General features: G+C 46.9%; 2 protein-coding genes across 10 annotated transcripts in view; one reads left to right on the top strand and one right to left on the bottom strand.

Moving 5' to 3' along the window:
• LOC109562158 (uncharacterized) overlaps positions 1 to 25537 on the bottom strand; it is a 446088-nt gene that overhangs the window by 74992 nt on the left and 345559 nt on the right. For 2 of the 4 annotated variants that reach the window (XM_070792111.1, XM_070792110.1), the window contains 3 exons: positions 21280 to 21331; positions 21121 to 21189; positions 15360 to 15593 (listed from right to left, as the gene is read on the bottom strand). The gene's annotated coding sequence lies outside the window, so the exon portion shown is untranslated. The other 2 variants (XM_070792108.1, XM_070792106.1) reach the window with 2 other exon arrangements.
• The window catches only part of FGF1 (fibroblast growth factor 1), a 107030-nt gene that overhangs the window by 7431 nt on the left and 74062 nt on the right, over positions 1 to 25537 (top strand). For 3 of the 6 annotated variants that reach the window (XM_019965157.2, XM_019965156.2, XM_019965152.2), the window contains exon 2: positions 2712 to 2866. The exons of 1 other annotated variant lie outside the window; for it this stretch is intronic. The gene's annotated coding sequence lies outside the window, so the exon portion shown is untranslated. Of the gene's footprint in view, positions 1 to 2334; positions 2867 to 25537 lie in introns of those variants that run through there. 2 more of the 6 variants (XM_019965154.2, XM_070792120.1) reach the window with 2 other exon arrangements.

Raw genomic sequence — 25537 nt, 5'->3', positions numbered from 1 at the left:
TTACTTCACAACCTTAAATGGTTTTAATGGCATTGAAAGTGGCCTCAGAGCTTTGAAGGACACTATGGTTTCTGTTACTTACTCTCTACAGGATCTAGTGGCTTGTGAATGCTTATCAAGAGGCTTTGACAGCTATTATTTCCATGGACTATTTCCTAGCCCAGAGCTAGGGGGTTGGCTATTCTGAGGCCAGACTTTTAAACTAGAAAACCTCCCATTCTTTACCATGCTAAATAACAGAAGGGCCAACATTTCATATCTCATGATTCCATGCATCTGAATATATATTATTTAAAAGATAAATCTAGGTATGATATATATACACAATGGAATACTATGAAGACACAAAAAGGAATGAAATAATGCCATAAGCAGCAACATGGATGGAACTAGAAATTATCATTCTAAGTAGACTAAATCAGAAGGAGAAAGACAAACACCATATACCACTTACATGTGGAATCTAAAATACGGCACAAAGGAACCTACCTATGAAACAGAAACAGACTCACAGGCAGAGAACAGGCTTGTGGTTGCCGTGGGGAAGGGGAGGAGGGAGAGGGATACAGTGGGAGGCTGGAGTTGTAGTAGATGCAAACTATTGTATACAGAATGGATAAACAACAAGTCCTATTGTATGGCACAGGGAACTATATTCAATATCCTGTGATAAACCATAATGAAAGGAATATGAAAAAGGATATGTGTGTATGTGTGTGTATATATATGTATATAAAACGGAATCACTGTTGTACAGCAGAAATTAACACAATATTGTAAATAAACTATAATAAATTTTTTTTAAAGATAAATCTATACACTTGACATGGAAATTGAAACAAATATGGAACTTGAGAGATGTTAAATTAAAACATTAAAAATTCAGTATTGAGGAGAATTACGTTAAGTACTTTAAGGAACTGAGAAATCATGATTTCCCAGTATTTGGACAGGAACACTGCCAAACAACACCTGAGAGTACTAAGTTAATGGGTTTACATCAGTAGCTAGGGATTGCACTTGCCTATGTCTGCCTAGGAGCTGTGTGGTTTTTTGGCTTTTTTTCCTTAATAGCATTTGACGACTAGATGTAATGAAGAAACAGCACTAAAATAATGACTTACACTTGCATTCACACACTTACTGGTGTTCGAGGTGTTGTCACACATTTGGGCACATTTGATTGTCACCATAATCACAGCAGCTTGCAGGGAAGATTTAGGGTGCTTCCTAACTTTACCTCCTATCATTCCATGTGGCTAAAAACAGCTCACATGCACTCTGGAAGCAGCAAAACAATTCTCCAATATTAAGAAGATGACTGTCTAAAATATCTTCATCTATGATCTAGAAGGTCCTTCGGAATGGTGCAGATGACTATTTTTTTTAAGCAAATTTTAAATTTTGTCAAAAGGATCTTTGACAGTTCACTGAAGTTCCTGTTAATAAAGTTTAGAAAAATCAATTATTCCTGTACCTCTCAAGTTCCTTTTAGCAGAGCTGTGCTTCATCCATTATAAGAGTTATGCTTGTCTGTGCTTCTAATTCTTTGTCGCAGGAGGTGAGCTTTTCTGAGCTCCTTCCTTCAGAGGCACATGAAGTTTCCCTGATGACTTTGGAGAACAGTTTTCCGTCTCCACCTTCCCAGAGGAGGGAGAAACCAGCGAATATATTTCTAGTTCCAACAGGTCAATCTGTACCTCCTATCTGAATCACCAGGTGGGCAGGCTTGTATGCATGTACCACATACACACACTCTCTCTCTCTCAGTGACACCTCCCAGGCTCAAATGCCTGCATCAGGAACAGGACTCTTTGTCAATTCTAGGAAACTATTAATCATGTTTCCATTTGGTCTCTTCAGAGATACCTCCTGATCCATAGCCTTTCAGTCCAGGTTCATTCCTCATGTTGTAGCCAAAAGTCATTCATACAAGCAGCTTCCCCTCTTCCTTACCCCATCCTGGCCAGGGGCGCAAAGATGATGCCCGTGGTCCACTGAAGAAACCCCACCTGATGATTTGCTTAGTTCAGCAGGGACAGGTTTGACTACTGGTGAGAAAGGGCAGAAATATTCTCTCTGCAGCCCCTCCCCAGCTCTAAACTGCATGGCCATTGCCTCGAGTGGCTTTGCAAAACAGGGACAGACAGACAGACAGACATCTACACTCTGTGCAGAGATGCCAGAAGTCAGAACAGAAAAGGATTCCTTTTCATCCAGCAGTCTTCTGATTGCAGAGGAGTGTCTCTGAGCCATGACCTGCTGTTTCCCTGCCAACTGAGGCCTCAAAATAAACAGGAATCTGCCCAGACGGGCTAGTAGTCCATTCAGTGCAGCCATTTGCCCCAAGACAAACCACGTTAAAATAACACCCAGGAGAGCTGCCGCCGCTGTCTGCTGTCTCTTTCTCCCTTCCCCGCTGGCCATGAGCTCTGTGTTCCTGGGCCTGCTGTTGGTTGCCCAAGGCTAGGGGTACTCCGTGTGCACCCCTGTGGGCAGGGTCGGTACAGGCAGCTGTCTAAAGGCTGGTCCCCTCTGCCGATCAAAACGGGGCTGGAGAGAGACCTACAGGCTGCACGCTCAGCCCCCTGCCTGCCTCCCTGCTTCCCACACAGCCCTGCAGGACTGGGAGCCGGCTCTGGAGTACGGTGTTTGGAGGCGGACCAGCAACCTGATGTACATGCCACGGCCCGTCCCCTCTCCCCACACAGAGCTGCAGTCACCGGGAGGTGCAGAGAGCCAGCTTGGGGCTGCTGGAGAAGCAGTCGCAGCACACTGACAGTGACAACGCAGGGCGGATGAGACTGAGAGGATCCTCTTTCCCTTCGACTGGAGAGGAAAAGCCCTCAGCCTGCAAGCTGTTCAGGTAGGAATCAGGGTTTCTACTCTTGGGAGCAGAAAGCAGGTTATATACATCCAGTGCTGAGGTAGAGAGAGAGAGAGAGACAGTGTGTGTGTGTGTGTGTGTGTCTGTCTGTCTGTCTGAGTGCAAGTATAAGGCTTCTTGGGAAAAAAAAGAAAGAAAGGCTGGCTAATATCACAGACATGTAAAAAATAGCACCTGGAGTGCAGAGCCTGTGAGAATAGTCATGCAGCGTGCTTCCTCCTGTGTCTTCATCCCCCACTGCCGGCCATGAGGACCAGAGGGAGCAGAAGGCTCTCATTCACTAAAACCTTTGTGGTTTGGCAGGACTCTGTGGCTGTACTGAGCATGGCTAGCATTATTTTGCTTGTCACATTCACCCTCTTAAGTAGCCTGGAAATTCAGCCGTCTTAGCAACCCTGTCTACTGGGTGGGCACCTTAGAATTAGTCAACATTTTGATATAAATATTAGGCTGAAATATGCAATTAACTGAGTATGCTTGAGAGGGTGGGATTCCAATGGCCCCACTGGTCACCTGGATTACTTCCTACCATCCTTCTAATCCTCTCTGAAAATCACACTGTCATCTCAGTGCCCCTCCAGATAGGCACCGGCAGAGAGGGAACAGGAATGGCTAGCCACTGGGCACATTCTCTGGCACTGATGCTATCCACACCCACATCACCATTACATGCTGAAAGTATGCAAGGCTTCTAGATAGAACATTCAAAAAATCCTTAAAAAATCAAGGACCCTTTTTTCAAGAGGGCACACACCTATCTATCAGGTGCAAGAGCTCGCTCTGTGCTCTCTCCAGTTGTTTAAATCCACCCCCACCTTCCTGCTGTGGTGACTAGTACTCTCCCTTTCACTTGCTCTAAGGATACAATTGTTCATGACTTAGCTCCACGAACACCGGTGGGTGGACACAAGCATCCGGGTTCTGACTGAGGGTGACCCAGCCCAGTGGTGGCAAAGGGTTAGGGAGAAACCAGCTAAGCTGAGTGGTGTCTAGCAAAGTGGCTGTCTGGGTGAATGAGTGTGGATTTTGGTGGAGACTGTGATTCACAGTCACAAACTTCCTTTGTTTTCTTTGTGTTGGTCATTGAGGGCTCTGAAGGAAATTCCCCTTTTGAGATCATGTATCCGAAGGCAAATTTGCCAGATCTGCTGCCAAGGGCAATGGGTAGACTCAGGGAAACTGTTTTCTATTGATGCTGCCTTTTTAGCATGAAGAAAAGGATTTGCAAATGTATTATTATATCAAAAGCAAAGTTAACACAAAAGAACTAAGGAAGAAGACACTGAGTTACTTATAAACTTCCTCCCAGACCTGGTGTGCACATATGCATATACGCCTGGCCAGCTTCCAAAAAGGATTCGAGGAGGAAGTATCCAGTTGATTAAGTGGCTTGATTTCACAGGCAGGCAGCACAAACTCTGATGATGCATTTCCATGGTGACAGTGGTCAGACACCTATACACTCCATCTACACCCAGAGAAGGGATGTCTGATGCCGAGACAGAGATGTGTTTGCTCATTCTGCTGATGTGCATCCTGTGGATCCTGAATAAACGGTTAAGGATCGTGGAGCTGCTACCCACTGCGCCAGCTTCCAGCAGTCAGGGACTATACGGAGGGGAAGGCACACCCCTTCCACGTCATCAAATAGGCAGTGCTTGGCTAATGAAATACTCCTTGATTTAAGCTCCTGGAAAGATAATCTGCAGCCATTCGGGCTACAGACATACCCTGTTTCAGGTAAATCTAACAACTATCCATGACATATAAAGTACAGGTGAATGACTATTTTTCCTTAAGAAAAGTATCACTCATCAAGTCCATCAAATACTGTGGCAAGGTGTCCCATGGGACTGGATCCAGCCTAGCCAACCATAGAGAAAGGCGGGGGCTTAACTGGGTGGGCAGGTAAGGGCGAATGAACCTGGGCTGACAGGATGTCCAACTCAGCTGGGAGGTAAAGGAGTCCACAGGAACAAGGACAAGCATCTGGCCTACAGCAGGAGAAGAGGGAAGAGGAGGAGGGCAATTACCTTGATTCCTAAATGTTACCACTTAAGAGAGGCCAGCAGAACAGAAGCTAAGAACAGACTCTGCAGGTAGGAAGAAGCCAGGGTTCAAATTCAGACTCTGACACTTACTAGTCCTGTGACCTTGTGCCTTAGTCTTCTCATCTATAAAATGGGGCAATAAAGTACTAGCCTTATAATTGAAAGGCTCAAATGAGTAAATGCTCTTAGCTCAGTGGCTGGTTTATAGTGAGCAAAATTTAAGTATCTGTTGTTGTTGTTATTATCATTATTGAAAGGTGAGTTCTGAAAAGGCTGCTCACAAGTCCCTTTGTTCCAAGGTCCAAGTGACTCTCTGTGTGACCACCAGTGCCACCTTTTGGGAAACAGAGATGCTTTTGCTTGGTGTGGTGTTTTGCTTACATTTCTGAGCTTTTAGAATAGAAAGAATAGCACTGAAACATGTATATTATCATATGTGAACCAGATCGCCAGTCCAGGTTCAGTGCATGAGACAGGGTACTCAGGGCTGGTACACTGGGATGACCCAGAGGGATGGGATGGGGAGGAAGGTGGGAGGGGGTTTCAGGAAGTGGAACACTTGTAAAGCCATGGCTGATTCATGTCAATGTATGGCAAAACCACTATAATATTGTAAAGTAATTAGCCTCCAATTGAAATTAAAAAAAAAAAAAAAAAGAATAGAGGAGCTTCTGTGCTGGTGGCCAGCATTTCTTGAGCCTTTACATGAGCCAGGCACCATTCTTGACTCTGTATGTGACCTCGCCAGATTCTAGTAACAACTCCGTGAAGTGGGGCTCTCATGGCCGCAGAATTGAGCTTGGTGGGTTTGGCCATTCGCCTACGGTCACACAGTTAAAAAGTGGCAGAGCCGAACTTATACCTAGGCTGTGCTCCTAGCTGGTGTGTCATCTACAGTTAGGGGGATCACTGGAGGTGTTCTGAGAGGCAGGTAGAGTTTGGTGACAGATGGACTTCAGGAAAAGATGATTCTTGAAGGCCCTAGAAAGTAGGCCAGGATTTGGAAACTCTGTCAAGATATGGCAAGACCCTGGATTGGACTGGAGACAGAATCTCAGCCTTGAGGACTCATGACCTTAGGACTGGGTGTTTAGGAACAAGACATGAATGCAGGCCCTGGGGGACAAGGTGGGCCACAGGCTTTCCTGCAAGAGGATGGTACCAACAAGAGAGAAAATGGTGCCTAACAACAGAGATGAGGACACAGCAAGGGTGCTGGGCCACGGCTCTTGACAAACCTCCAGCCTAAGGTCAGAGGTCATCTTGAGCTAAGCCGAAGGTCAAGACTAGGTGACTCCAGCCATGGAGAGAGGAGGAATGGGCAATAAAGAACTTAGCATCTGGGCACAGTGAAGTTTATAGTGATGCAAAAGGCTTGATTTGCTAATGTAATCTCTCTAAATTGAATGTTCAAAACATGACACAGAGATTTGTTTTATGCATAGTTGCTCAAGCCCACCTCTCTGACTTTACCTAAGGAATGCTGGTGATGGGAAGGTATGCCTACCTTGTACCAGAGCTGTGTAGATGTGGGGATTACTGATGGACAAGACTCACCCTTGCTGCTCCAGAACCTGTGGTCTGGCCCAGGCATTTTCAAACTTTAATGTGCATAAGCATCACATGGGAGCTTGTTTAAAACACCAGATTCAGAGAGAACAGATTTTTGGTTGCTAAAGGGAAGCTGAGCGCTGAAGAATTGATATTTTTGGAACAGAGGTGTTGGAGAAGACTCTTGAGAGTCCCGTGGACTGCAAGGAGATCCAACCAGTCCATCCTAAGGGAAATATGTCCTGAATATTCATTGGAAGGACTAATGTTGAAGCTGAAACTCCAATACTTTGGCCACCTGATGTGAAGAACTGACTCATTGGAAAATACCCTGATGCTGGGAAAGATTGAGGGCAGGAGGAGAAGCGGACGACAGAGGATGAGATGGTTGGATGGCATCACCGACTCAATGGACATGAGTTTGAGTAAACTCTGGAAGTTGGTGATGGACAGAGAGGCCTGGCGTGCTGCAGTCCATGGGGTCGCAAAGAGTTGGACACGACTGAGCAACTGAACTGAACTGAAAGGGAAGGGGGAGGAGGAATGGAATGGGAGTTTGGGACTAGCGAATGCCAACTATTATATATAGAATGGATAAACAACAAGGTCCTACTATATCTATATATATAGCACAGGGAACTATATTCAATGCCCTGTGATAAGCCATAATGGAAGAGAATATTTTAAAAATGTATATATACATGTAACTGAATCATTCTGCTGTACAGAAGAAATTAACACATGATAAAATCAACTATATTCAAAAAGTAAGTTAATTAATAATAATAATAAAACGTGTTGGACTTCTCTGGTGGGGCAGCAGATAAGAATTCACCTGCCAACGCAGGAAACGTGGGTTTGATCCCTGCCCCAGGGAGATGCCACAGGCTGTGGAGCACCCAAGCCCGTGAGCCACACTACTGAGTCTGTGCACGACAACCACTGAAGCTCATGCACCCAGAGCCTGTGATCTGCAAAGAGAGGAGACACTCAGCGAGAAGCCTACGCGCCACAAGGAGGAGTAGCCCTCGCTCCCGGTAACTAGAGAAAGCCCATGCAAGCAACAAAGACACGGAGCAGCCAAAAATTAATTAAAAAATGTCAAAATATCAGGTTCCTGGGAACTACCCACACAAGTACTGACGTAGCGGGGTTCACAAGGGCCCAGGATTCTGCATTTCCTGGGTAGGGCCCAGCTGGTTCTGATGCCTCCAGTCGACAGGTCACAGCTGAAGAAGCCCAGGGCTGCTTCAGTTGCTCTGGTTCCCTGTCTTCATTGCTTTTAATGAGAACAGAGTCGTGTGGCCTGAATCAGTGGCGATTAGCCTCTTTTTTGACTTGGACTTCTTCCTGAACCACCGTTTTACTTAGGCTAAACCTACACTGTGGGAACAACAGTAGCAGCCCATCAGGTGCTGGGCACAGTGCTAAGCCCTTCACAACCATCCCATAAGTTAGGTACTGTTGTTATCACATTTCACAAGCGAGGGTAAAGACCTCACTGCTGGTATGTGGCAGATCTCAGATAGGAACCCAGGCCCCACAGGTTTCCATAGCATAGCCATGGAGCTCCTCACAGATAGGTGAGGGTAGTTTTAGCTCTTTGTCAGTTCAACCCTCTTTTCTCACCCTTCAGTGTCTTTCTCCTCTTCATATTCCTATCTTGTCCTCCCCCATCCTGAGACTCCCACATAATTTCTTCAGAAGATGATGTATCCTTGTTGTTCCCTATTTTTATCTCATTCAATAAACCAAAAAAGGTGGGGGCAAAGGGTAGTTGGAAGGTAGTAGTTATGGGCTGAACTGTGTCCCCCCTCACATTTGTAGGTGGAAGTCCTAACCCCCAGTATTTCAGAATGTGACCTTATTTGGAGACAGTGTCTTGACAGAGGTCATCAAGTTTAAATGAGGTCATTAGGGTGGATCCTAATCCAGTATGACTGGTCTCCTTTTAAAAAGGGGAAATTAAGCCATAGTGACACACACGGGGGAAAGGACATGACAAGACACAGGAGAAGACAGCCATCTGCGTGTCAAGAAGAAAGGCCTGGACCACATCCTTTCCTCACAGCGCTCAGGAGGAACCAACCCTGTGAATACCTTGAATTTGGACTTCTGGCCTTCAGAACTGTGAGACAAGAAATTTCTGTTGTTTAAGCCTCCCAGTCTCTGTAACAGTCTTTTTCACTCTCCTCTTTTACCCTCATGAAGAGGCTTTACTTCCTCTTGGCTTTCTGCCATTACAGTGGTATCATCTGCATATCTGAGGTTGTTATATTTCTCCCAGCAATCTTGATTCCACCTTGTGATTCATGCAGCCCAGCATTTCACATGATGTACTCTGCACAGATGTTAAATAAGCAGGGTAACAATATACAGCCTTGTCGTATTCCTTTCCCAATTTGGAACCAGTCTATTGTTTCATGTCGGGTTCTAACTGCTGCTTCTTGACTTGCATACATGCTTCTCAGGAGACAGGTAAGGTAGTCTGGTATTCCCATCTCTTTACGAATTTTCCAGTGTGTTGTGATCCACACAGTCAAAGGCTTTAGCATAGTCAATGAAGCAGAAGTAGATGTTTTTCTGGAACTTCCTTGCTTTTTCCATGATCCAATGCATGTTGGCAATTTGATCTCTGGTTCCTCCGCCTCTTTGAAATCCAGCCTGTACATCTGGAGGTTCTTGGTTCACATCCTGCTGAAGCCTAGCTTGAAGGATTTCGAGCATAACCTTACTAGCATGTGAAATGAGCACAACTGTGCGGTAGTTTGAACATTCTTTGGCATTGCCCCTCTTCGGGATTGGAATGAATACTGACCTTTTTCAGTCCTATGGCCACTGCTGAGTTTTGCAAATTTGCTGACATACTGAGTGCAGCATTTTAGAGTCTAAATAGGGACCATTGTCTCCCACTGATGAGGTTAATTCAAGACCTTGGGAGCCGGGCCAGGCTCAGACTGGGGTTGACCAGGCAGCCAAGCCCGACCTTCTCTGGCATCACTTGAAGGACACACAGAGGTCTCATGAATGTAACCTCTCCTTTGCCTGCAGAACCTATCCTGAAGCTACAGGAACAGGTCAGCAGTCAGCAGGCTCATTCAGCAGGGCTGTGGAGAACGGTTGAGATTCAAGTCGTAAAGAGGCAAGAAGTAGGGGCAAGAAACCCAGGCAGAACCCTTGTGGCAAAGGGTGGAAGTGGGCAGACACGGGTATGACAATAGGCAGAGAATATAAAGAAGGAGTACAAAGGACTTAAAGCCAAAATGTGCCTTATTCAGGATTTCACATGAGAAGCAGAAAGATAGGTCTGCGGCAATGGGATTCCAGCTTGGAGTTTGTAGCCCTCTCAGGTGTCTTCCCTACCAGACACACACACACACCATTCCCATCATTCGGAAACTTCTCATCGACGCCAGCCACTGTTGACATAAACCATGAGTGAGTCCTGATGTCAAATTGAACACCATGCCTTTGCCATATGTCCTGACAGTCACAAAAGAATTCCCTTCCTTTTCCTTCCAGCAGAGGAGCTAGAGTTGGCTTAGCAAGGATGAGTCCCTGGGGCAAGTGGAGTCCACTGTGGAGAAGAGAGGAGACTTTCAGGAAGGTGACAGCAGCTGGGGGGTCTCATGGGGACAAGATCCTCCCACTCCTCTCATATCCCCCACAAGCTCTAGCCCCACTGGCCTCTCTTCCATGCCTCAGCCATTCCACGCCCTTTCTTGCCTCTGGGACTTTGAAATTGCTGTTCCATCTGCCTGGAGTACTTTCCCTGCTGTTCTTTACATAGGAGACCTCTTTGTCCTTCAGGCCTCATCTCTCTGGTCAACTCCTCAAAGTGGCTTTTTCTCCTGTTACTCCCTATTCTATCTCTATTTCCTTCATGGCACTGAGCCCAGTCTGTATCATCTTGTCAATTTTTTTTTAAGTTTGCTTTGATTCATCCTTCCCCCTAGAAGATAAGCTTCAGGAGGGTAGGCCTTGTCTCTCTTTTTCCCTGCTGTATCCCCAGTGCCTAGAACAGAACTGACCCACATAGTAAGTGCTCAATAAATGAGCGACTGGTTCAATCCTAGGAGTGGAAAAGCCAAAACCAAGGGCAGCAGTGGGACCTCCCGGCCTCTGTCACTCCTCACAGCTCTAGAAAAGCAGTGCTGCCAAGTGTGCTTCAGGGCCTCAGACCCTGGCTTGGGTGAGCAGGCCCCTCACAGCCCCCAGAACCCCATGCTCTGCATCAGCTGCTCTGGCCTAGTGTGCATAATCTCGTCTCTCCAGAGAACTCACTTTGGAAGCCTAGAAAAATTCAGCCTGTTTGTGTTATTCATGCTCAGAGATGAATAACACCTTTTGGCTGATGGGCATCAAAGGCAAACAAGTGAGGTCAGGCACCCAGAAGGGTGACATTGATCCAGCACATTCCTGCCCTTGCACTCAGGGAGGAGTGGACAAAGCCACTCACCCCCACCTTGGCTACCAGGTCCATGGGGGTGGAAGCAGTGTCTGCACTGATTAATCAATGGGCACAAAGTGCTGCTTCAGTACCAATCAGGGGCACAGAGAGCTGTTCGAAAACTAGGCTGTGCTTGTTCTTCCTCAGAATCTATGTCAGAATTTTGAAATGGCAATTGGAGGAAAGCTGGGAATGACCACTGCAGAGTCACTCCCTGGAGTCTACACGGCAAGCTGCAGCCCTGGGAGAGCACGTCCCTGGTTCAGAGTTCAAGGCTGGTGTGGCCCTGGCTCCTTTGTCTTCAGTGCTAAGGTGGTGGTTAGGTTAAAGGAGCAAAATGTTCTTCCTTAAGCCTCTACTGGTTTTTCATGTTTGAAATGCTAATGGGGATGTTTCTGGGACAGAGATGCAGGTTAGCCTCGGGATCGTTTCCTCCCAAGGGTAAAATCCCCGCTTGGTTGGCCACACAGAATGAGCTGCCATTTTCCAGGGCTGGTGCTGGGATGTCTCTGCTGAAGACTTGGGAGGCAGTGTCCTAAGTTCATTGGAAAGGGAGCTGATGTGGTAGACCAAGAGCTCTCCTGATGCCTCCACTTCCGGCCCATCTCTCTCATCATCCTTTTCTTATTCCATAGTGACAGTCTGCAGGGCCTGAGGATAGGAGTATACCAGTTGGGGCAGGCAGGACTGCTTGGGTTTGAATTCTGGTTCTGACACACAAGAGCTGTAAGGCCTTGGCCCAATTCTGGAACCTTTCCACTTCTGAAACAGAGACGTGATAACAGCACCCACACCCGAGGGTTGTTGATGGGACTCTGTGAATTTATACAGGTGAAGTCTGAGAAAGTGTGTTTTATTATCAGCATTAGCTGTTACTCCCTCACAGAGGTGATTTAAGATGTCAGTGAGACAAAAATGTTTCAGTACATAATGCAGAGCACACAGCGTTTGATCAATAAAATATTAATTATTATTGCTACCAACACTTTGCAGTCTGGCTAAGGTTTGCAGGAAACCTGAGAATGTATTTGAACTAAAAAAATGATCTGGGAACATGAAGGTCACCTGCTGTTCCCCCGTCAGTCTTCTTTGTTCCAAGGGACAATGATCACCCTGTGCTCTTTCAGCACTTAAAATTCACACGTCAGGAACCTAGAACTAGCCAAGAAAGCAATAGCTCCTTTGAAGAGTTTAAGCATGGAGCAGACAAGCCTCCTGTTCAGCAGTTTTAAGCTGTAGGAGTTTGCAACAAACAAAGAAGCTTCAACTTTAGCAAGGCTCCTTTAGTACCATTTCCCAAAAGGCTGTGGGATCCCCACCCCTCCAGGGTACATGTGGTTCCTTGGTGCTCGGGTGCTTTCAAACTTTTCCTCTATGTCCCCTGACCCTGGGCTTTGAGTTTAACATATTTGAAGACTAAACGCAGAGTGAACAGCATGGCCTGCTGTAGGCTGTGAACTGCACAGTTATCTTGCACCCAGGCTGCTCAATGCCCCATCTTGCCCTCCTGAGTGACTGTGGGTAAGAACCGGTCCTCTCTGTGCTTTGGTTTCCTTCTTTACAAGAGTTCATCTCTAGAAGGGGGAGCAGAGGTTATGAAGGGGCATGGAAAGCTCCAGCTGTCTCCCTCTATAGTCGCTGATTTCCTTCATGGCCCTTCTGACCACCACAGAGCAGGGATTATGGAAAAACCCACTGGTGAACAGTGCTGTAGAGGTCTGCAAACACTCCCTTGCACTAGGTGACCATGAGCACATCACTTGGCTTCTGGAGCACCAGAGAGAGATGGATTACGGGAAGGGGTCCAGGCCACAGTCTGGAGGAGGGGATGCTGGCAGCCCCCACACTCAACCCAGCCCATTCTTGCACCACAGAGACCAGGCCCGGAGTATGGATTTTCAGCCCATGGCTCTCCTGGGTCGTCAGACCTCTCACTAAGGCCCAAAGATCGATGGTCTCCCATCAAGGAGGTGGACCCCTTCCTGACACACTCTGACCTTCCTCCACATGACTCCCTACCTCCCACTGCGGCCAGAGGATTTAATACACAGCTGGTTCAGGGTGGATCCAAAGGCACACAGTGCAAGTCGGGGAAAAGGGTTTCCAAGGCAACGTCCCAGTTGTTTCTAGCGACCCATTGACCTGACCCTCCCTGCCTTGCACATCCCCAGAACTGAGCCAAGACTGTGGAGGGTGGCTATACCTTGGGTTGTCTGGCCGGGGCCCTACTGTGGTGGGAGGTTCAGATTCCACGCTGGGAGGGGCCCAGGGGAAGGTCACGGGGAGAGTGAGCCAAAGCAGGCTTCATCACCTCCCTGTAACCTCCTGCTATTCCTTCTTCTTCTGACAGCATGGCAGTCAGATGTGGGGTGTGGAGGCCTCTGTTCTAGGAACTGTAGAGAATAGCTCTTTAAAAAAAAAATGACTCTAAACACATGTCGCTCTGGGATGGAAGCACAGCCTGAAACAGTTCAAGTCTTTCATCCACTGTCGACTAAGAGGAAGACCTCTAGTAACACGGAGTACTACCTTCATCAGACTCTTGCAGTGTTTTCTTGGAGTCAGGGTGCCTTTCTCTTCCTGGCCAGCCCCACATCCTGCTGTGTTGGCCAGCTTCTGTTTCTCATTATCTTTCCCCCATCCTCTTTAAAGGTTTCTCACTCCACCCAGGGGTTTTATTTTTAAACTTGCACAGTAATGTTAGGGCTAAGCAGCACACGCTGCCCACATTCACGGGAAACTGGGCTGCCTGGAGAAGCATCCCACTTTTCAGAGACTCCCTCCCTCTCTCCCTTCCCTATATATCAGGTGCATTCTCCGTGAAGGGCCCTGCCTCAAGGATACGAGGATGAGACAGACATGGTCCCTACCCTTGAGGAGCTGACATTCTAATGCAGCAGGTGAATGGCAAATAATGTACACACCTACCCACACACCCACACACACACACACACACACACCAAGTAAGTCAACAAAAAGAACTAAGTAAAAACCATGCTAAGATCTACAAATAGAACAAACAAGGTCCTGAAACAAGAAATGCTGCTACAAATTAGGTAGAAAGGGAAAGTCTCTCCAAGGTGACACAGAAGCAAAGACCAGAAGGATTAAGGGGCTCCAGGCATGCCAAGAGGAGTGATGAAGACTATTCTTCGTGGAAGGAAGAACCTGAGATAAAGCCCCAAGGTGGACAAGAACTCGTGTGTTCTAGACTCCAACAGAGGCCAGGATACCTCAAGAAGAATAAACAGTGAAGTAATGGGTCAATATGAAGCTGGAGAGGTGTGCAAGAACCAGATCATGCACAACCTGGAGTCAAGCAGAGAGCTAGGGCTTTATTCTGAACGCACTGAAAATAACGGGGGGATTAGCATTAGAGGTGACATGCAATGATGGACATTTTAAGACCCTCACTTGATCCTGAGTGGAGATTTGACTCTAAGATGGGTGGAGGGAAGGCAGCGGTCCGAGTTAGGAGGTCTGGGAGTCATGCAGAAAGGAGATGGGGGAGGCTGAAATAGGGCCACAACCAGAAACAGGCTGGCTCCTCCAGGAATTAGCCCACTACTAGGCATCCTCTCTCCAAAGAGCTCATACAATAACAGAGCTGATAAGACAAAACAGAACACCAAGGCCCGAAGTCACAGGGTTGGTGAGAATAAGCAAGAGTTTAGCTATCATAAGGCCTATACCGAACCACATTTATGAGGTTTCCAAACACAATTAAGTAAGATCTTTGTCCAACATTGGCTCCCAAGATTTTCTGAAAGATGTAAAAATACTCTGGTTTTTCTTTAAACCATGGCAGCTCCTCTGTCCTTTATAGCTTTGCCTGAAAATGGCTTGGACTGAGTGATCCGACCACAGACAAAAGTCAAAGGTGACTTTATAAGCCTTGAAAGAAAGTGAAAGTGAAGTCGCTCAGTCGTGTCCGACTCTTTGTGACCCCATGGACTGTAGTCTACCAGGCTCCTCTGTCCATGGGATTTTTCCAGGCAAGAATACTGGAGTGGGTTGCCATTTCCTTCTCCAGGAGATCTTCCCAACCCAGGGATTGAACCCAGGTCTCCCGTATTGTAGGCAGACGCTGTACTGTTTGAGCCACCAGGGAAGTCCTAAGCCTTAATGACCTAAAAAGAGGGAGATGGGAGGGGGCTTTGGGTTGGGGGGGACACACGTATACCTGTGGCCAATTCAAGTTGATGTAAGGCAAAACCCATCACAATATCGTAAACTAATTATCCTCCAATTAAAAGAAAATTTCAAAAAAGACCTAAAAAGTGGTCCTTCTCTCCAAGAGCAATACAACTATGCTACACTCTTTGGAAGAAAAGAGATGGAAAACAGAAGAGCAACGCAGCCATTCTACACAGTAATAGTAATAACAGCTATCATTTGTTGTCTCCGTCAAACCACTTACTTGTAACTTGGTTAATCCTCCAAAAGGCTGATAACGTAGGTACACTCTCCATCCTTTTTACTGATGATGGAGCTGAGACTTAGAGGGAAGGGAAATGATGTCCGGAGGTAGAAGCGGCCGAATCAGGGACCAGAGGCTGCTCAATCTCCATTGGCAGGACTCCTAACTGTCCCAGCGCTTGGTAGCTGTCTGCTTTGGTCACCATTATGCTTTCAATGCAGCACAGAAAATGAGCTGAAGGAGATCATCCAAAATGCCAGTGAACAAGGGTGTGAGTAACTTTAATTTCTGTTTTTCTTTTTTAACGTTTTGAGTCTAGTACATAGTGGATTCTCAAAAACTGTTCGTATGATGAAGCTGTTGAGTTAATGAGTATGCACTACTTAAAAAATTATTCTTAGATAATTAAGTAATATATTTCATTATAGGAAATGGAAGTAATACCAGAAAATACAATTTAAGAAAATAAAAGTTTACCCATCATCAAGAGATGATCAGTTAAAATACTGATAATTTCCCAGTTCTTTTCTTGTGTTATATATATGCCTGTGTTTGTGTGTCTCTCTTTGTGTTTGTGTGTCTCTATTTGTCTTTTTCTGTGTGTGTGTGAAACAAAAATGGGATCATACTGTCTTTATAGACTTTTAACTTACTTTTTCATTTAGCAACATAGTGGGTGTCCTCCACTCAAGACTGTTCTGAAACAGATTTCTTAATGGTGGCAGTGTACTCCTCTATAATCTAATGAGTCCTCTATTATCGGATATTCAGTTCATTGTCACTATTATTAATAATGCCATATTGAATATCCTTCTACAAAAACATTTAAGCATAGCTCTATTACTGTTAAGGAGGAAAGAGCAATATATATTGAAATAGAAAAAACATAAAGACCCCTATTTTTAGGGTTCTTTTGTGCAGGCCAACCACATTTCTTACATCTGTCCTTTGGAATCACTTAAAGATGGGGAGACGTCATCTGGAATGTGCCCCATTTCCCCAAGTCTGGTCATTATTCACCTCTCAAGTATGTTTTGGTGCTATTCTGCCACAGTGGAGATGGGTTAAGGAAAATCCCAGTTGTGGCCAGACAACTAGATTTAAATTCCAATTCCATGCCTACCCAGTTTTGCAACCTGTGTCATCATTCTGAGCCTCATTTTGTATGTGTAGACGGCACACACCTCAGAGGATATAATAAAACAGGTAATGCTCTTCAGGCACCAGACTAGCACAGGACAAATGCTCAGGAGAAAGCGATTCTTATTATTACAAAGGCAGGGGAAGGCTTTCCTTACGAGGTTAGTTCTTTGGGAAACTCCTTCCCAGCCAACGCTGCAAGACCCATGGAAAAAGAATTTTAAAAGCACTCAACATACCCTCCGGCTTCACTGCCTTTTTACTCTTTGGATATGCATGTGCACACATGTGTGTATGAGTGTGAAAGCCTAAAGTAGTAAAAAACAATGTACTCGTTTTCCCTCCCTTGCCAAGAACCAGGTCTGCTGGATTAGAGATATTTAAATTCTGTTGTTCACAGCTGCATGAAGAATGTAGCTTTTCTTTCCATTTTGCCAGCTGTGTTTTGTAACTGTCTATCCTAAAATAAAAACAAAGCCAACCAAAAAAAGCAGGACTGTCTATATCAGTCCTAAATTGCTCTCAGTTTTATACAACAAAACAGAGAATATCTAACCCCTAAAACACAGTCTACAGAAAGAATCCATCCGACTCATACACTGTCTAACAAGGACACATGAGTGGCACATCGGAGGTGCTCGCTGAACCTTGTTGAATATGTTTATTGAATACATGTTTTCCTTACAAATAACAAGCTGTCACAAAACCATTATATTCATTTTATCTAAATACTGTCAGAGCCTATTCAGAGGGGCTGAAGATGACAGATGATTAAATGAACAGATGCTTTCTGAGTCTGTAAATTGAGTGTTGGGAAACTTTCTCCTCCTAATTCATGGCTCTCGAAATATGTTTATGATCCTCATGGAATTGTGTAGGGATTACTCTAAATCGCCATCAAGGGGAACATATGTGATAAAGCACTTCTGATGACCAGGCCAAGTTTTTCCATCTTTGTCTAAATATGGGAAATGTTCAGGAAAATCTTAAGTGTATCTGTAATAATGTATCCACAATATCAAAATGACTCTAGAGATCACAGATAGCACAGCTGGTTGTAAAGCAACCTAATGCTGGGCCAAGATTTTAGTTGCAGGGCCAAGCCCTGAAGTCAAACAGCTCCTAGGCCCTGTAATTTCCAAGTGGAACAGCCAGCATCTACTGTCCTCAGACATTCGTTTCTCCCTTTGTTTTGCTGGCATTGGCTGAGTCCCTTCTGTGCATAAGAGATCAAGCCACAGGATGTTCAAAGACAAGATATGTCTTCTGCTCATGATGTCATAATCCAGTGAAGGGGAGAGACAAGCCAACAACTGGATGGAATCTTAGAAGGAACGAAAGAATTCCTTCTAGGCAAAGCACTGCACCATGGGTCCTCAAAGGAAGGACTCTTTTTACTGGAGATATTAGGGAAGGCTTTGCAGAGGAGGTGCAATGTGATGTAGGCCCTGAAGGGTAAGAAGAATTTTAGCTAGGAGAGACTGGAAGGGAAGGCCCTTCCAGGCTGAAGGAATAGCATGAACCAACTCATGAAGACCTGGACGTGCAACAGCAAGGTGAGGCTTCCAGGAAAGATTAGGGGGGTCACAGAAACCCTTTGCCAAGGACTTAGGGCCTTAATGTTTGGGAAGTGGGAAGCAATGGAAGGTTCTGATAATGGGAGGGTTGGTGAGTATGTATCTTCATTTAGAAGGCTGGAAGGAGTGACTGGCACAGCAATGCCACGAGACCAATCTCGAGGTTCTGGCTTCTGTTTTCCATCTGTTTAGCCTCTCAGCAGCTTTGAACGGTGTGGCCTAGAGCCAGTTTTCCCGCTGAATGCTGTGATCCTGTACCCTCTGGCCTCCAGTCCCCTGCGACTTCTCTGAGATCACTGGCTGCACTAGGGATCTCTTGAGATTGTGGGGTGTCCCCCAGGGTAGCTGCCTCTGTCCACCTCTCTTTTCAGGCTCTGGGTCCTTCTCCCTTGAAGATCCCCATCTCTCCCCACATCTCTGACCCTCCCGCATCTGCCTCCGACTCTGGCTTCTCCCCAGCGCCCTGTGTCCAACGCCTGCCCAACACCCAGCTCTGAATGGATGGTGTCTCACCCCTGGGAAGCAGCCCACTCTGTCAGGCACTTGGTACCTGCATCGCTGACCAGGCTTCTCCTGATTCCATCTTCCCCACCATGTCCTATGCTATCTCTGATTATTCCTTTGCTGAGTTCCTGGCATTTGCCAAATCCTCTTCATGCTCCTCCTCAAGTGACTTTAGACCATCCCTTCCCTCTATTCTCATGGCTCAAGCTTCAGATCTTTTGTCTATTTTAATTCAACAGCTCTCTATGAAGCACCAGGGATTGTGCTGGGGGGTAGAGCTGTGTGAAGGAAGCATATAGCTCTTGTCCTAGACGACCTTGTAGTCAAGTAAAGAAGGTGAATATTAAGCAAGGACTAGAAGCCTAGTGAATTTTTAGAGATGGGAACACAGAGCAAGTATCCCTCAGCCTCAGTGCCCAGCGCCCCACCCCCGCCCCCACCAAGACTTTCCCATAAAATGTTACCAGAAACATCTTTCTAATTCCCTTCTCAAAGATCTCCACTGACTGCCCACCAGTTGCAGATAGAAGTCTACACTCTTCAGGTGGCACCACTTGGGGTCCTCTCTGGCGTGACTCCAAACTAGTGTGCACTGACCTGTAAATTAGTGTGCGTGCCCCGGCCCAGCAGCCCCAGTCACTCACGCTGGGACCAGACCGCCTCTGCCTGCCCACACTCAGGCCTCTGGTCAACTTTCCCTTTACTCCATGTCCACATGCATGAAGCTGTTTGTCCTTGTGTCTGACCTGCCACAGCTTCCACTAAATCCTCCTGGACCTCTTCTCCCTCCAGTGTAGGGTACCTTCATCAAAGCACTTACCAGTCTGCCTTACTTATGATTTTCCTTCTCACCCTCCATCAAGGACAGGGAACTTGTCTTATTTATTCTGAATAACTAACAAAATAACAGCTACAGAGACCAGATGTGCCAGGGGCTGTGCCAACTGAGGTTACTCATGTTACCCTGTTGCACCCTCATAACGAACAATGCGGGGTGGGGGCTATCACAGGTCAAGTAACCTGATGCTCAGACAGGTGAGCTGACCCTCCGGATTTAAGTCCAGGAAGCCAGACTTCAGAGCTTACACTTGGACTTCATCTCCACCTTTATTCCCTTGCAGTGTCTTGTCAAGTCCATGTGCCTAACAGTAGGATGCATGGGCCCTTACTAGGTGTAGTGAAGTCAAGTGAATGGAGACAGTGAAGCCCAGGGCAGTCTTCTCAAGGTCATACTGCAGGTCACAATCGCTGGGCAAAAGCACAATGCTGAGTGGCAGCATCTTCTCTTACGCATATTAACTAGGAAATGGAGGCCATTTTCAAAGCAAAGTAAACATTTCTGACTGACTCAGGAGCAAAGGGTTAGAAGGCGACTTGTTGAATGCGGGAGCATTTACTCTGACTTGGCTTGGGTGGTGACGTGCTGCACTCACAGCCCTCTTTTGACCAGACATGCAGAGAACTTCCCACTTACATACACCCGCTGCCTCTCTGCTGAGCTTGAGAGGAGGTATTCCACGAGGGGAACTCCCTCTCCCCGTCACTGGACAAGACCTGTCCGTTTCCGTAAGGAAAGGGTGTGGTGTGGAGCACCAGCCCTCCCCGTGGGCCTGCCCTGCTCAGCTCCAGACAGACCTGCCTTTGTGAGCAAGGTGGGATGTGGGGAGCAGGGGGAGGAGGCGGGAACTGCTTGGCATCCCACATCCTGGGAGCTGGGCCAGAGGGGAGAGCTGCAGCGGGAAGGCTGGGGAGGCGAAAGGGCCTCTTTCCCGGATGGCTGGACACGCAGCCGCCACCAGCCAGCTGGGCGCCTCCTCCATTCCTTTCTGGGATGAGCGAGGTCGGAGCTCGCCCCACAGAACCTTCAGGAAGGTTCTGAGCCCTGGGCTCCGAAGCCTGACAGCATTAGACACTGCGGCCTCTCAGAGCCCCCAGGACACACTGCAGTGGGGACGTCTGACAGGGGGAAGGCATCACTCCTGCCTTCTTGCTGTCTGTCCCTCCCGTGGCCTGGGAGGGACTCCGGAGAGGGTGCCTTGAGGCTCCTCATCTCGCTATCCTACAGACGCCTTTATACACCACCCTCAGCTTCATTCATATCCTGGCCTATACGCCACATGTCCTTCTCTAAACATATCAGAGGATGTATAGACAGGCAGGCAGATGAACAGGCTGATAAAGAAGTAAACGTGGGGACTTGTGTCTAACGTGCCGTGCTTTCTCAACTCAATGATGCCATGTGGCTGCTGCTGCATTTTGTGAAATCTGCCCCATCCCTTTCAGCACACGGCACTCTGTCCAGAAGATTTTTAAGGGAGCAGAAACCAGTTTTGAGAAGCCAAGACATTTGGGACACACTCCTTAAGACCACGAGAGTCATTCTGTTACAAACGCAGTGAAGACTAGAGATTCCACAGCTTCCCCGAGGGGCAGGCCTACCATGCTCCTCCAGATCCAGCCCCCTGATAAAGAGCTTGAGGGGGAGCTAGTGGCTGTTTCATTGACAAAGTCTGAGATTTTAATCTGATGCCATTCCATACCTGAGAGGCTTGTGTTACCCTGGAATCCCCCAGCCACGGTGCAGGCAAAAGTCTTTGAGTTTCCTGCCCCTAGGTTTGGTGCAAAGAGGCAGGCCAGTTATAAAAGGCAGCACAAGGCAGATTGCAAGGTAGGGGTAGGGTTGGGGTGGGGTGTCTTACCTCAAAAGAGAAGGGCTTTCCTGGGGAAAACTCATTAGTTCTATCTTCTATGCTGGAAAATGATGAGAAAGATTAGGAGGGCTCAAGAAAGGGACTGGACAAACCTATCTCTCCGTGAGGCTCTGTAGCCTCCCCCACAAGGAAAGGCTTGCTTGTGGCACTTGAAGAGGAAGGCTGTGCGATGCCCTCAGGACCATGGAGAGCTGTGAATGGGAAAGACCAAGTGGGGATCTGAAGACCCGGGGAGGCTCTGGGCGCGTGAGTTACAAACGTTATAAATGTAAAGCATGATTGATTCTGATACATAAGACTCATTAGGCAGAGGTAAGAAGCTTTGAGAAAAATATGGTATTTACATTTAGGGTAGAGGATGCCAGCAAGGACAGAGGCAGACAGCTTTGTGAAGTGAGTCAGGGCACTTAAGAGGAGACAGGAAGATGAAGCCACAGAGAAGTCTTGATGAGGGAGGTCTCCGGTGATTAACTGCTTGACAAAACCCCAGCCAGGGTTTGGGATGGTCTTTCCCAAGGAGGGAGCAAGCCAGTCCACTTCCCAAGAAAAACAATTCCTGAAGTAATGAGTCCAGGGTCCTGAGGGTAGTGCAGGGGAGTGCTGAGAAAGGAGCAGGGCAGGAAGTGCGAGAAGGGTTCCAGGTGAGGCAGTGGGAGGTTGCAACCTCAGCCACCATCACAGGGCAGGAGGATGGATTTGGGTTCTGAGATCCCTCCCATTGAGAGTTTGAGATGAATGTTTGTGTCAGCTCCCAAGATACCTCAGGAATAGTAATACTTGTAACAAAGTGTAACTTTGCTACCTAAGGTAACATTGTTTATTTGTATCATCATCTAACATTTATCCAATGTGGCACTGTGCTAAGCACTTTATATAACTTTGTCTCCTCTTATCCTCATCTGATAACCCTATGAATGTAGGTAATATTTCTCCCTTGCAGAGCAGAGGAAACTGAGGTTCAGAGAGGCGATGTGCTTAGCTTGGGTCACACAGACAGTAGTAGCCACAGAGAGTAGTAGCCAAGATAAGACTTAGCTTCAGCAGGCCTAACTGCAGGGCCCAAGTTCCTGTCCCCCAGGGGCCATGCCATGCTTAGTTGCTCAGTCGTGTCCAACTCTTGCAATCCCATCAGCTGTAACCTGCCAGGCTCCTTGTCCATGGGATTCTCCAGGCAAGAATACTGGAGTGGGTTGCCATTACCTTCTCCAGATCTTCCCAACCCAGGAATCGAACCCATGTCTCCTGCATTGCAGGCAGATTCTTCACTGACTGAGCTACAAGGGAAGCCTAACTGTCCCCCAGGGAAAAGGCTCAATCAGTGCAGAGAGAAGAGGGGACCCCAAGATGTGGACAGAGCCATGAGTCTGGCCCAGGGAGAATGACACAAAACACCTCCACTGCCACTTACTGGCTGTCTACTTCCAGATCAAATCTGCTGCTGCTAAGTCGCTTCAGTCGTGTCCGACTCTGTGCGACCCCATAGACGGCAGCCCACCAGGCTGCGCTGTCCCTGGGATTCTCCAGGCAAGAACACAGGAGTGGGTCGCCATTTCCTTCTCCAATGCGTGAAAGTGAAAAGGGAAAGTGAAGTTGTTCAGTCGTGTCCGACTCTTTGTGACTCCATGGACTGCAGCCTACCAGGCTCCTCCGTCCATGGGATTTTCTAGGCAAGAGTACTGGAGTGGGGTGCCATTGCCTTCTCCCAGATCAAATCTAAGGCACCATAAACTGTATTTTATGTACCACTGAAATCAATGCTGTACATCCTAATATCAGAGATGTTAAAATACCAAAGGAAAACTGCATCTGAGGCTTGAGAAAAGGTTCTAAGTGCCATGATGCACTAAAAGCCTTGCCTTGGCTATTTTATCTCAAGCTAACAATAGCCCTTGATCACCCCCGCTGTTAGGGAGGGGGACACACCACTTAGAGCAGCAGAGCCTGTGCCATGGTCAGTGACACAGCACTATGGAGCCTCGGAGCCCAGAAGGGTGCTCAGCAACCTCCTGTGCCCACAACCCCTGTGCCTAACCACCAGGCCACACTGCCTCTGAGGCAGATGGGCCATCTTTGCCATTTCTTCCTTCTGGTGGTCAGCCAACTAAGCAAACCAAAAACACAACAGAGTCACTTTTCAAGAGAAAAGAAAACTTTGCTTCATTGCTCTTCACAGTCTCATCTGTGCCTGGACTCACTCCGAATCTCAAGCTCCTCTGAACTCTGGGGATGCATCAGCCTCTGGTTGCCAGCCCAGGTGACCCATTCAGGAAGACCTTTCAGCTCTGCTCTTTCGTCTCTGAGTTCATAAGCCTCCTCAGTCCTGGGTCTCTCTCTGACCCACATCTCCTTTTTCCCAAACTCCAGCTGGTGATCTGTACCAGATTTTGCAGCATCATCCTTGACCCTGAACTTTATTCTTCCCACATCTTCCTTGCCTCCTCCCATCTTCCCAAGTGTCTTAACTCTTTGGCCTAACCCTGCCTTGTTCAAGAGCGTTATTCACATATTAATCACTTCCTAGCCTTGTTTCATACCTCCTTTTCATTTAAGGCTTTCTAGAATCCCCGTGTGTCCAAATGAAAATACAGAGAAAAGAGACGTGGAATGAGATGGTTATGTGTGGACAAAGCCAACTGGCCAAGGTTCCTTAATTTTTCTTGCCAAGACCTCCATCACCTGCCACGGGCTGTGCAGCTATAAGCTGGCCTCTTGGTTTCCCAGCCTGTGTCACTGTGTATCTGCTTGCCGGGTGTCCTGACCTCTCAGCTTTCCTTCCCACAATTTTCCAAAGTGAAGGAGGCAGTCGCACTTTAATGAAATCTCTGCCATCTCTTTGAAACACTCTGGTTCCCTCCTCTCGTGGCCACTGAGTCACGCTTTCCCTGCACATCTCTTCTCAGAGCTTTCCTGACACAGGAGATGAAGGAGGGTACTTGGCACTTTCCACTTTCTGAATACTACTCCCCACTTCATTGAGAAATTAAAATCACAAGGTGGACACACCTCCTAACTGGCAGAATCACTGTACTGAAAAATGCCCATTTTCTTTCTTTTTTTCTGATTAAGCTTCTTCTCACTCTGCCTCTATCCTTCAGAATCTCTCTTCTTTACTGCATGGCTGTCTCAACTCAGTCTAACTTCCCACAAAGCCCCCTTTAACATAATTTCCACTTCCCATCTATGTAAACTTTTACTGAAGGTTCATTATTATTTATTTTCAGTGTTTGATCAAAGCATTAACCCTGCTCAGTACAGGTTTCCTTTGCTCGGAGTCCCTCAGAGTAAAGACCTGTCTGCTTTGTACATTTACTCCATCCGAGGGTCATGAGGACACAGTGGATATGTGCTGAGGGAATGAATGACCCGTGGCCAATGCTGGGCTTCTGCCTCCATTTAGGATATGAGCACCGTGAAGCATCTGTTCGTTTGACACACCTCTGTGGTACCCTACCATGTGCCAGACCCTATGTCAAGCATGCTGGGTATGAATAAAACAAGAGTCTCTGATCTCTTTTTTTTTAATTTTTAATTGGAAGATAATAGCTTTACAACATTGTGTTGGCTTCTGCCACACAAGAACATGAATCAACCATAAGTATATATTTGTCCTCTCCCTCTTGACCATCCCCCTACCCCATCCCACTCCTCCAGGTTGTCAGAGTATTAGGGTGAGCTCCCTGGGTTACACAGTAACTCCCCATTAGCTATCTATTTTATATATGGTAATGTATACGTTTCGATGCTACTCTCTCAATTTGTCCCACCCTGTCCTTCCCCTGCTGTGGTCACTGCTATCCTGAAGCTTCATTTTTTTTCCTTAATAAATGTTTATTACTTATCTGGCTGCACTAGGTCTTAACTGTGGCATACCGGATCTTCTTCCATCTTCGTTGCAGCTTGCAGAATCTTTAGCTGTAGCATGTGGGATCTTTAGATGTGGCATGAGGACTCTTGGTTGTGGTATGTGGGATCCATTCCCCAACCATGAATCCAACCTGGAACCCCTGAATGGAAGCGTGGAGTCTCAGCCACCGGGTCACCAAAGAAGTCCCTGAAGCTTCACTTCTAATGGAAAAGGATGGTTTGAAAATCATTAAATTGAAGTCTAGTCACCAAGTACTGGACTCTAATTGCTGGAGGTCTTGAGTTCATGCTTGTCCCAGGAGGGCTAAGAAACTAGGAAAGGGAGAGTCAGTTAGAGAATGAGATGAAGACATTTTTTTAACTGCTTTATTGAGATGTAATT

Source organism: Bos indicus, chromosome 7, assembly GCF_029378745.1.
Source record: "Bos indicus isolate NIAB-ARS_2022 breed Sahiwal x Tharparkar chromosome 7, NIAB-ARS_B.indTharparkar_mat_pri_1.0, whole genome shotgun sequence".
NCBI lineage: Eukaryota > Metazoa > Chordata > Mammalia > Artiodactyla > Bovidae > Bos > Bos indicus.
Note: the sequence above shows the minus strand (reverse complement) of the source record. Positions and strands in the feature narration are given on the sequence as shown.